We start from the raw sequence: 14,069 nt of genomic DNA on the forward strand, positions 1-14,069 counted from the left end.
GATGGAAAAAAAATAGCTATCTGAGAACGTATTTGCTTTGCCACAAATGGTGCATTTAGGTACAATAACATGTGCACTCATTTTTCTCAAGGTGGTTAGACAACAGTTCTACATAATAATGCTTAAGGATTCAATAACAGGAATTTTGGCCTGATTTTGCCAATATACTGTACATTCAATTTTATTTCAGAGTAATAAATTCCCTTAAACTGATGTGAAGTTCCACTGACTGGTGTTACTGAAGAGACAGGAGGAATTTTCTACTAATTTCATGACATACAGATTAAAGTTTTGTTTTTTGTTTTTTGTTTGTCTTTTTTTTTTGCTTAAAGGAATAATATAATTAATAAAATTTTTTTTTTTACCTTATGTAACTTGTTTTACTTGCTGTCTCCTTTATCTTCTGCTGCATATATTGACACACACTAGTTCCTTTTGATTTAGATAAAGGCTCTTATTGGGTTTAATGTGGATGTTTATTTGCAGTGTCATCGAACTCTGCTTCTTTGAACAATTCAGCAAGAAAGAAAATTATTCCTTAGCAATTTTTGTCTTAAGTTTGTGTTCCACATAAAAAATTCTCTCCTTGTCACCACCTAAATGAAGTACTTCTGTGTCTTTAAAAAAGATTCTTATTTTAAATAGAATTGTTAAAAAGGACAATGTCAGAAAGTGCCTTTATCTTACCTAACTTAGGCTGTGAAACTACATCAGTGAACCAACATCCAGTCAATTCAATAAAAAGTATTTTAAGTCACATACATACCACAGCATACTGTTAAATAGTTAAGGTGTTAATGAATGCTATTTTTCTATGCAGAGCTTACTAGCAACGACATATAAGTTTCTATGACCTCAGGAATGTTACATCTGTCAAAAAATTAAATTAATACAACTGTAAATTGCACACACTAAAAATTAAAACTCTCTTATCTGGAGAAACTCAGTATCTGTCTGCTTTCATTAAAGTGTATTGTCATGGTTTGTAAAGTCTGTGAGAGAAATGAGGTGCCTTGAGGTTTAATCTGTCTTTGAGCCTTTTCCTCTTGTCTCAAGAGCTGTGCATCCTTCAGTAAAACATTGCTTTAACCTTCATGAATAAGATACGTTAATACTGATAATATCTATGCTTGTCTATTGTATGCATATCCTTCTATAGGATAGTGGTGGTCTGAAATACTACCATCTCATACTGTTTAACGCAGAATTAAATGTAGTCAATGTAGACCTAGCAGATATGTTTCACTGGGGTTCTACACACATTTGATTTTCATTCTAATACTGGTTTATAAAATTCAGATTAGTTCAAAATATTTAAGCCAAAAAGCCTGGTTTCTTCTACTTCACCCAGTAGGCAGAGTGAAAAATTTAGCAGGTTTATGGAAAAATTTGGCTTGGTCTTCCTTGGAAACATCTGTGAACCAAAATGAATGTATTCATGACTATTAGCTATGATTAGCACAGATTGAGGGCAAAGGTGGATTTCTGGGTGTCAGCTCCCTTTAGCCAAGATATCTGACAGGGCTTGCATTCTCTAGGGATTCATGGATTTGAATCATCCCCTAAAGTTGGAGTGTAATGACTCACATTCTCACCAAGATACTCACCAAGTATCTATATCTTTCTTTTCTTAAATGGCTACATGAGACGACATCTTTCCTCCAGCAGTCAAGGTTTATCATGGCTGGGACAAGTACATTGTTTTCTCTCTTATCTGGTAGATCTCAATTCTTTGTTTGCACAGCAGCTGGAATTTTCATTATATCACTTTCTCTCCACTATAAAGCAGTAATTAAGATGATGTCTATAAGAATATGACTTTGAATTTCCTCAAAGTAAGGAAATTAATCCTATTCCCAGGCAAGGAATTTCATCAGAGCTGTATCCCTAGTTGGGAAAAAGAAGGAAGAATGACTTCCTTTTGGTCTAAAATTATGTCTTGCAGAAATGTGGCAGATGCATGTAGTATCTGAACTTGAAAAGATGATCATAAGATATGGCAAAAATGAAGTCCAGAAATATTTAAAGTATGAATGGGAAATGGGTGTTGCTATGAACAAGAGCTAAGCAAGCTTTTCAGATTTGTGTTAACTGAGACAGTCTTCTTGTTTCCAGAAGTGGACTTTTAGTCACCTCTAATGTAAAAAACAAAACAAAACAAACCCAAAAACAAACAAACAAACAAACAAACTTGACCAACCCCCCCAAAAAAACCCACCAGTGTTTATCTCACTTGATTTCTGAAATCTGTTAAGAAGATTTATGCACCTGAATTAATCAGACTTGTATGTAGACTCCTTTTATATTCAGTAGAAGGCAATAAACAGTTTTAAAGCATTCTTCATTGCATCCTCAGATATGCATTTAATATAGTTCATGTGATTCTCAGTCTGGAAACACCTATTTATTTTTTTCAGATGACGATAAAAGAAGCTCAGGAAGAGTACCTCAAATGTCTTACTGACTGTATATTTGCATTGTGTGATGAATATTACTTCAAGTGCCTTCATAATTAGAGAAAAAATAATTTTTAGAAGTGAGAGTTTAAAATCTTACATGTTGCACTTGAGTCATCTACTCCAACCCTAGTTAACTTTGTATATCCACATTTTTTTGTGTGTCTGAGTCCTTCATACATGCCTGTTTCACCTATCCAGATCTGCACAGAGACAGCAGTCTGCAGAGGAAGTAATAACTTTAAGTCTGTAATTTAAAACTCAAACGACAAAGCAATACATGGCTAAATGTTATGACACCAAAGATGTTAACACTCAGTTCTATCAGTCATCTTGATCATTTTTTTTTGATTAGCTATTTTACAAAAGCATTTGTTGGATCAGACAGACATTATTGGCTTAATAACATTTTTTAAAAAATAATTAACCAACTGGTTCTCTGATGTGAGAATATAGAAATACTACTTCCAGGGACTACTTTACAGTATTCATGGGCATGTGCATTTCCTAAGGCATTGATAACACTGTAATATGCATAGTTTAAGAAAAGAAAAATTGACAAATATATGAGAAATAGTTGGAAGTGGTGAAATTGCATTATTTCATAACTTGTTAACAGGCTAATATTCAAAATACTAGAATTCTCTTCTTAAAATGTGAAATATGCTCTGCTTATATCAACAATATTCTGCTGAAGAGTAAGAAAATGAAACATGAATTGCTTAGTATCTTTACAATAGGTACTAGAAATAAGAAAATATGAAAGTGCAATAGCTTGAACTTAACCTGCATTTATAGTATTTTTTTGTTTATTCACTTCTTTATGTTTATATTTTCTCCAAGAACACCCATGTTTCAGGAAAAAAAAAAAAACAAAACTTTTCTTAGGCACAAGTAGGTGCAGAAATTGCAACTGACAATAAAAATTCTAATGGAAATTTCATAAACACAGGGAGGAGGTTAACCTCTACAAGTCAGATAATTTCTTGACATTCAGTTCACTGGAGTTGATCTCCTTTATTGGATCTCACCTTATGATGCGGAGCAGATGTACCAGTGGGACAAGAGCAGAAGCAAGTAGTGACTCCACATACCTACATAAGATTCAAAGTGGCAGGTGAGCATGGCCAGAAGTCGTTTTGTGGTTTGTCATTTGCACTGTTACTAATTCGTGATAGGGGTACATTTTCTTCCCTCTTATTGCTCTTAACATTTCATTGTTTGCGTCAGCATCAGTATGTACTGACATACAATTCTGATATCTTTAGCTTTCTGGTGAACGAGAAAGCAACTAAGGCCAGAAAAGCTACATCTATTATTTTAGCAGGGCAATGGCAGATGCTGGGAGGTTCATAAACTTGTACAGATGTTTTACAATGGAAGAGGAAACTTGGATACCTCTTCTGAATATTTTTTCAATCTAATAGGCTCACCCCATCTTTTATTTATCAGAGTTTTAGAAGAAGTAGTCTGAAATGTTGTTTCCTTGGTAACTTTTTGGAGATATTCTGGGTCAATGTGGTCTTAAGAACCCACGCACATTAAAATCCAGATATTTTGGCGTTTGTTGTTGCTCTCCAGCATGTAATCACGTCACAGAATGACACAGCAATTGTTCCAAAACTTAGCAGTGTCCTTAATGCTAAACTCTACAAGACTATACCCTTTTCCAGATGACAACTACTACCAAAAATACAATTTATAGCAGTAAAGGATCTGACCATCAGGCTTGCTTCTCAATATAAGAAAGTTTCCAAATCCACTTTTTTGTATTTTTATCTGCAGACACATCTGCAGACATATTTTCAGATGTCACTGAATCAGAAGGGAAAAACCCTGCACTCAGTCAATTGCCTGTCCAGTCATACAACTAACCGCCCTTGTCTAACAGCACTATAGAATTTCACTTCTGATTTATAATATAAGAAATTACTTTGAACCTGTAATAAATAATACTGTTAGTACAGCAAATTATATGTAATTCAATGGATGGATGTCTTAACCTTTGTTTTATAATAAATTCTTACATGCATTTTTGTATAGTAGGCTAGTAAAACATATATTGTGGGTCCTGATAGCTCTGCTTTATGCCAGAGTGAGTCGTAGCAGTTCAAGGTTGAGTGTCACTGATTTCAGTCAACATGATTTTTATTTATTGTGATTTTTCTTGGCTCTCCTCACAGCAATCATAAAGATGCCGTGAACACTCTTCATTGGTCATCCAGTTTTCTACTATGATTACTTCACAGAAAAAAAAATGTAGCAAGAAAAAGACCTACAATATTTTCATTGTCTGGAATAGGGAAAAATATTATATAAAGTATTATTAACTTAAACTGTGAATCTAAATGTTCTATTACACCCCAAATTTATTTTTTCCCTTTTGTTTTAATATGCTGTGGGTTTCTCTGATATAATTTATTTCATACTGACAACAAGAAAATCAAAGCATATATCTATAGAGGAAAATTGTTTAAATGATTCTCCTATAATCTTCAGGTATGGAGTGTTTTAATTGCTTAAAATAATCTAATAGGATGCAAACCGAATGTTCCATCTGTTTACAGGGTCTCCTAACTCTTTCTAAGAGTCCTTTTAAATAAATTTTCTTTATGAAGTTGAAGAATTGAGAGAGTTCTTGAATTTTACTAACTAATTTCTTTATTAGTTTTGCATAAAAGGTGGGGGTGGATTTTTGTTAGTATTTTTAAAAACAAGTAGCTATATAAAATATGCAAACAAATGGCAAGAAGGAGAAAGTAGAATGGAGAATGTTTGGGATACAAAAAGACAGGATTCAAGCACAGCATTGCCAGCTGGGTGAGGGAGGTGATTGACTGCACTGGTGCGACCTCACCTGGAGCACTGTGTGCCCTTCTGGGCACTACAGTATAAAAAAGACGTTAAGCTACTAGAGAGTGAGCAGAAGAGGGCTACAAAGTTGGTGAAGGATTTGGAGACAAAGTCATCTGAGAAGCAGTTAAAGTCACTTGGTTTGTGCAGCCTGAGAAGAGGAGACTAAGAGGAGATCTTATCACAGTCTACAGCTTCCTCACATAGGGAAGACAAGGGGTAGGCTCCAAACTCTTCTCTTTAGTGACCAATGACAGGACCCAAGGTAATAGTAGGAAGATGTGCCAGGGGAGGTTTAGCTAGGACATTAGGATAAGGTTCTTCACCCAGAGGGTGGTGGAGCACTGGAACAGGCTCCCCAGGGAGGAAATCATGGCCCCAAGCCTGACAGTGTTCAAGAAGAGACTGGACAACACCCTCAGACACATGGTGTGAACTGTGGGGTTGTCCTATGCAGGGACAGGAGTTGAACTCAATGAACCTTGTGGGTCCCTTCCAACTCAGGACATTCTATAATTCTATGATTGGGCTCTAAAACTCTTCTCCATAAAAAGTAATTGGGTCAAAGAACTTATCCAAATTTAGACAGGAATTGGACGGCATGTGGGCAAGGTTTCTATTCCCTCTCTGTAATTCAAGTTTTTTTACAATAAATGTGAGAAGGCAATTCCAAAAGAACAGTAACTCAATTTTTCAGGACATTTTTCACAGAATATTAAAACTGAGATTTTTACTAGAGAATACTCAAGCTAAATAGGACTTTTAGATGGATAGTACAGATACTCCCTGTTAAACACTGTCCTAATTAAGAAAATCTTAGACAGTTTTTTTTATTCCAGTAACATTCAAGATGCAAGGTAATTTCTAAAATGAATATGGGCTATAAAGATCATAGAAATGTGGATGACAGATTGTCCACCACCTATCTACTGCAGAATTCTTTTCACTTTCTACTGTAGCTAATTAAATTTTACTTATTTACTGCAGTACTAAATGAAGGCAACTTCAGGTAGCAAGGACCAAATTCATTCTACCTAAATGTAGATATTTAATTAAGATGTTGAAGCTGGGAAAACTTCCATTCTGTACATTTTCACTTCTCTGAATCAGAGGGCAGACACCAAACTCAATCAATATTTCTTAAGAGAGCTTTTATACCCTAAGTTGTTATTATCAGTAGAAAGAAGCTTTTGTTATTAATAACAGGATTATTAAAAAGCACATATAATTATTCATAAAACATACACTTATTTATTTACACAGACTTCATTCACAGATGCATTCACATCGTTATTTGTCCAGGTCTCAGTTTGGAGTCCATTTGCAACAGTAGACTCGAGAAAAAGGAATCACTGGCACACCAGCATCTTCAGTGTAGGTGTTTATAAAGTCCCTAAGAGGTCTCTTGCATCACATGTATCGATAACCCTACAGGCTTCATCTGTATTCAGCAGCCTCTGACATCTTGGATGCAGCCTGAGTTACACAACCTGCCATCAGTACACCTGTTGTGAGGTCAGCAGCCTATTGTCCATTCCTACAGAATCAGCAGCTCTCCTGAGTTTATGATCCTATGGAAGCTTTCACATATTGCCTTCTCAGCAGATAGGTTTCCTCACTTCAGTCCTCTGGGCTTTGGCAATATTTTCTCCCTCCAAAGATAAGGATATTTTGTAGTAGCCATTTACACAGAAGCATATAAAAGAGAAATTTCTGACAATCAAAGGTGATGGAGAAAAGTATGCATATAAAGAAATTATGTCCTCCTGAAATTCTGCCACCCTCTCAGGTTATCTCTTCATTTTTTACATCAATAGGTTGTTTATATAAGGAATCATCACCACTCTGATTCCTAAACAAGATGCCTCAATTTCATTTCCATAGTTGGATTTGACATATTGCAGGTAGTTCATGATACCAACGTACATGAGCCCACTCTGCCTGGGATCAAAATTTGGTTTCTTCTCTATCATCTCAAATCATGACAAAGGTTTATAATTTGAGTTACAACATCAAGGAAGCAAAGGAAAATATTTTTAACTAGCTTTTAATAAAAATATACTAAAGATCATGAGCACAATCAGAGCAATATTTTGACATTTCCTAAACTTCTGTTGTTTTTGGATTCCATCCTTTTTCTTAACCATTATAATGCCCATTAGCTATAAACCCAAAACCGTTATCATACAATTTGAAGAAAAATTCAAATCAAGCAGTTTTATAGAAGTTTATGATATCTCTTCAACACATAAAAGGCAGAAAATGTCAAGCATTAAGAATGACCATTTATGAAATCACAAGGTCACTTTTCTGTGGCATCCTAAATTTGCACAGAATATTCAAATTATAGTGAGCTCTTTTATATGAGAGTAGCAGAAGTTATGGATCCTAACTCATACACATTCCCACTCAAATAAAAAAAAACATTTTACTGGCAGTACTATACATACATACCTTTCCTTACAAGAAACATGGGGAGTATCTGTGAAAGATAAAGGTTGAAAAGTGATCAGAGAACCTTCCATATTCATACAGTGACTAATTAACCCACCAAACCTATTACACTGTCACAAAACATTTCTAAAAACACTCTTTAGTGAATGCAGAGAATAGCCTGGATGTTTTGAAATGGTTTTGTTTTGAGGCATTCAAAAAACATTAGATGTTAGATTTTTTGAAAGAACAATCTCCTATGAGTGACCTATGCATGGCAAAGATTTTTGTACATTCCTGTGTACAAAAGAGGTGTCTGACTCAGTGTTTTAGATAAGACAAATTTCAAAATATGTCCAAGTTTCAGTGTTCCTACTTTTCTAACCTCCTAGGATACTCCACCGACAAGACAACTAGCCAAAGCTCCAACTCAACATAGTGTTTGAGTATCTGCCTAACTTTAAGCAGGAAGAAATAGCCTAGTTGAATTTATTGCATTATTCTCCTTCTTATATGTAGGTGTGTACCTAAATATGTTACTGAATTGAGGCCAGGGTCAATATCTGGTTCACTCAGACCAATCAGTCTTTAAGCAGGCTTAAAAAGAACATGCCACAGATCTAGAGGCTGATCAATACACACCAGACTGAGTGGCTGGAGTCAGGGCCAGAAGATGAAGTTACTGAACAATAACTAATTAATCAGCAGTGCCCCATTGGGGACTAAAATGCTAATTGAAGCAGAACTAATACAAGTTTGAGATAAAATAACACTGGAGTTAGACAGATCAACCACAGAGACAGAATCATTGTGAATAAGATCGGTCTCTCATCCACGTAGGAAAGCTTCTTGTTATTAATTATTTATTGAACAATCCCTCCCCTTAGAACTTATGTGCCCAACCACCAAGGAGGATAACATAATTTCTACAGAGCTAACATCTGCTCATTCAGAATTCAAAGCACTTCATCAAATAGTTATATCAACAGCATCGTGATGAAAAGGAGTGTTTGAAGGCCACAAAGTGAGTCTGAGAAGCTTCTTCAGCATACAAGGGTACAGGCGTTTCCAAGCAGTTTAATAGGATGTGTTATACTATGGTCTATTGCGGTTACAATTTTGTCAACCATATAAAACTGATGTTAGTATTTCTCTTGAAATCTGTCTTGATTTTTAAAGCATTGATTTACTGTTGAGAAGTGATATGAGAGTCTCTTCTGAAAGCTATAGTATACCACATAAGAAACATTTTATCTAACATATAGTTGCAGGAGGATTAAGCTGTACAGAAGTATCTGAGATTCTCAGTCTTTCTACTAAACTATATTGGAAAACAAATACGCAAAAAAAATCCAACATTTCTCAAACCACGTGGTGGCATGAAGACCACAAAGAGAAGAAACAAATTTTACTGATGACTTTTCATACTCTGCCCATCGTTATCAAATTGAATACATTCAGGGAGCAACTGAAGAATCAAAAAGAACATTCACTAATAAATTAATATACAGGAAGCCAGTGAGGATTACGGTACAGTGACAAGCTAAGTATGAATTTGAAAAATTGCAATCAAACGTAAAACAGAGGCTCAACTTCAGATCCATTTTTTTTTTAATTGATTTCCTAAAACATTGTCAGAAATTATACTACTTAACGTATTTTATATTATGCTGAACATAACAAAAGGCATTATCTCATTGACTATTACTTCATTTATACCTAATTAATAACTATTGTGGTTCTCTTTGAAACTTATAGTCATTTTGGTGGAACGAGAATTTGTCTCTGAAAACCATTTAAAAAATCAAAATCTGCTGTGGCCTCCTTTAATCATATTGTCCTTTAGGTGGGTGGAATAAGGTACACCACCCAAACTAAAGATAGAAATTTCTTGCTGACAAATAGCCTCTCCAGAAAGCCAAGGTTCTTAAAAATGAAAAAACAGAAAAATATGAAAAATACCTTAGTTTATACTCTTTTTACCAAACTCCACTGCTATCTGAACATATCCATTCTGATTCTGAACACAGATTTATATTCAGCTTCACTCTTTGCATGTATGAACTCTTGCTATTACACCATACCTTTTAGTTGACTTCAATAGAAGCTCTTAAGTACAGTTTGTTCAGATGAATAAGAGAACCACATCTGGGTCTCTGATCAGCCACACTCACGGATAATTCAGAATGAATTTGGAAACAGAAAGATTCACCAGCAGTTTCAGAATAAAATTATGCTTCTTTCAGTTGTCTTAGGAGAAAGTATGTTCCATATCCTGTTAACGGAATTCTAGGGGACTATAATTTAAAAATAAAAGGAAATAAAATTCCAGTTATGATACTACATAACTCTGTAAGTGATATCAAGTCCATGAGTAGAATAAAGGTAGAACAAAGAAGCCCTGACACAAGATGATCTAAAGCCTTGTTACTGAAAAAAAAGATTATCCTAATCCCCTTCTCTCTTCTGCCCAATGCACTATTCTCCTGCCCTCAGCAGCAGTGGCGATTACAAAGAAGAGAATAAATTAATGTATAACCATAATGGGAAGCCTTTTTCTCACACAGACTGCAAAATTAAAAAAAAAAAAAAAATTAGTTGTTTTGCAGAACAAAAGGTGATACTAGAAATACATAACCAAAAGGTAATCTAATCATTATTGTTAGAGCAAATAATGTGTGACTATGACTACTATAAGTAGATGTCACAATGAAGATAATCCAAAATCTGGCTAAAAGCAATAATTAATTGTGTCTGATGTAGTGGAAAAAAAGATATAACAGTAGCAAGAAAGAAAGGCAGTAAGGCCAAAGTGATAACCTATGATACTATTTTTTTTCAATATATATAGATGCATCAGGATAGTGTCTGTTTAAAATTAAGATCTCATTGAGAATTAATAATTATGTTTCTGTTTGTTTTTGGAAGCATGTGAGTGAAACACTTACAGTTGCTTGCACATAAATGACTCAAACTATTGAAATGCTGCCTAGAACAACAATTGTTTTCTGTTCTACCAGTGGAATGTTTATTGCACTCAGATGGAGTGCCTACACATAAACATCTGTGATTCTGAATTGTAACAATCAAAAACAAACATTGTGATTGCAAGAAATACAATGATCTGAATGGAGGAGAACACATCATAGTGCTTCACCTATATATTTTCAATTTTCCATAAAACAACAGATAGCCAGTCTATACTGTGTATAGAGAAGAAATAGCCAAAGAAGAAGAAAAGAAAGAAAAAATATTTCAATGAATTATTAGATGTGTTATATGCTGTCATTCTAGGCTATTATATATTTTCCTATCTAAAAATGATACTTCAAAGCTAAACAGATCAAAGGACTTAGAAATACATGACACCAAAATCCTCAGGACTGCTTATACATACTGCTTATACATCCAGCTACTTTCTAGCTTCCTCTCTGTAGCTGCTGCAGTTTTTTAACCATCTAAGTTCTTGAAAGTGCTGAATCTTCATTTGTACATTTAATGAGGGGATCCTGGTCCCACCAGTAGTGTCATCTGGTTCAGTGGCCTTTCTTAAAATCATTACATGAATGAAAACTATACAGTAGTGTTTTCCTCTCCTTCTGTCTTAAGTTATGATGGAGCTGGATCTAGCCTCACTCACCCTGAACTATTAAAAGCACTTTTTCAAGGTACTCCAGCAGACATCTCCATACTGGTATCTTGTCTACAGCATGTCTTCTAAGAACAGACCTTGACTGAGCCTCATACAAAGTCAGTTGAGGATATGGCCACATATTTGATTACATTGTTAGACATTTGTTAAAACCTATACAGGACATTAAAAAACTAGGCTTGCATTCCCCTTTTATCTGACTTACAGTTGAGATGTTTTATAGCTGAGTGGAGGCGGAAGTCTCCGGCTAGCCTAGGTTTAGACACTTGGAAATAAAAAGGGGTGAAACATATGCCCTATCTGCTCCTTTTTATTTTTTGCTATTTGATTGAGGCAGCCAGTGGCATTATGAAATATTTTAGATACCTTTCTAACTCCTCCATGGCAACTTGTCACTAATTCTCAGCTATTAACGACACTGGCAAACAGAGCAGTTGAAAACTAGGGGCTGGAATACTTGATCAAACTGAATTCTCCTAGTACCTTTCACATTCAGTTTATACAGTGTGATTGTAATTGGAAGGAAATATTTAATATCATACTCTGTATATCAAATGTCTTGTTTTTATTTCTGATCATGATCAATAACATGCATTACCTTCTAAAAGACACAAATAATACCTTTACCAAAGAGCTTACAAAATAAGCAATAGATGCAGAAAAGACAATATGAACCCTCAGGTGTTGTATTTCATAAATATAAAAATCTAGTTTTGTGTGCATGACAGGAGCAGTGAATCTTTAAGGGAGATTTAATTGAAGAAAAGGTAGCAATAGAAGGGCATAATACTTTTCACCTGAACGTCTTTCTGAGTTCTTATCTCTGCAAAGTTTTTCTCAAATCTTAAATACTTTCCAGCCCCAGCATGACTTTCCTCCACTTTTATTTCCAAACTATTTGCACCATTCTGTGAGGACTGAGAAACACTATGTTGCCAATGTATTTAATAAAAAATAACCAATTGTATTCAAAATCCAAATATTTAAAAATTCCAATCAGCCACTTCCTAACCAGCTCAGAACATGAATACGATTTGTTAATTACTTCAGAAAAACAAATGAAATGACATTGTAACTGGCTGTCAGCATCTCTCAAATTATTTGTTATAAATTATTTACTTCCTAATCTAAAGCAACAGCATTCCCATATCCAATTTATGAACAACACCTGAGTCTTGCTCAGGGTCCTGAGTTAGTCATCTCTGCTACGGACTGAATTAGGGTGTAATACATTTTTTCTTTCAAAAATGAGAAATAACGAGGCACTGGTGGAGAATATATGGCTAAATTTGCTGCAGCAGCAGAAAACGGAGCAATGATGCTGCTTATATATCTGCAGATTTTGATACTGTAAATAAAATATCATTTATTTTCCTACAGTTTCTATGAAGACTAGCAGGAAAATAATGAGTGATATTTATAGTGACCTCTCCCAGTATTTCCTATGAATTAAGCTTTTCTTAGTCATCCATCGTGCAGATGTCAGATCACATTAATCTTATTGTCATGTATAATGCTACTAACATCAATAGTGAATTTAATTAGTATGGAGATAGTTGTACAGTCAAGGTATACTAGTGGAAGTTTTGCCAAATGTAACATATGATACCTCTTATATAATATATATTCATGTTAATTATTAAACAAAGTAGATTTTCTACTAAAAAACTATATCTCCAAAATACGATGCTAAACATCTAAAAAATATCAAGATTGTGATTTTTATTTCTTTTTACTCCAGATATTTTCCTTCTCTGAATTAACTATAGCAAGCTATTTAATGGGTAAACCAGAAAATAGGAAAAAAATGTATTTTACTTTACTTTCTTCTGCTCTTTGGAATTCTTAATTTTAAAAGAAATTATAAGGGATTGGCTTTTTCCTTCTGTCACTAGCTTTTTCAGAATGTTTTACTTGTACTTGTCTTTTAAGATATTAATTTTTTTAGCTCCTTAATTTAGTCTCCTAGAATAATGATGACTATATGCCTATATTTTTAGGAAGGGATTAGATCAGTTTGATTCAAAAGAGATATTTGGTGTAAACATTTCAGACTTCAGCTTGCTGTGCACTCTCAGTGTGTATTCTCTAAGAAATTTCATAGACATGTTGAACACTATTTGCCTGTACATTTATTTTAATAATTATCTCTGGAATTTCCACAGTCAAAATATGCTGGATGGAATCCTTTACAGAAGCAATTGCATGCAGTCATGTGTAACCTAATCAATCAGTATAAGCATCTAGTCTGAGGAAGTTTGACTACTGTGGCTTCAGTGGGAATTTGACTTTTCTGCTCAGATTGCCACCCAGCAAAAAGTTTTCCCAAAACTTTTTGAGAAAAACAAAACAAAACAAAACCAAAACCAAAACCAAAAACAAAACAAAACAAAACAAAAACTAAAAACAAAACACCCTAAGATTTACATACTTGCATTTGGAACATCTTTTCTGCTCATTCTTCAAAGGGGTAAACTTGATTGCCATGTATCATCTCACTTTAAAGATCATAGTCTGTAATCAAAATCCAATAATTCTATCTTACCTTTACTGGAGAAATCGCTGGAGCAAATGAGTTTAGAACTCTAGACTTAGGCATTTTTTTCCTTCTCAGACGTACGGAATAGATATCAGATCCTATGTCTATTCTTTAAATCTTTAGACGTGTATATATG

Source organism: Streptopelia decaocto, assembly GCF_964273445.1.
Source record: "Streptopelia decaocto genome assembly, chromosome: 3".
Lineage (NCBI taxonomy): Eukaryota > Metazoa > Chordata > Aves > Columbiformes > Columbidae > Streptopelia > Streptopelia decaocto.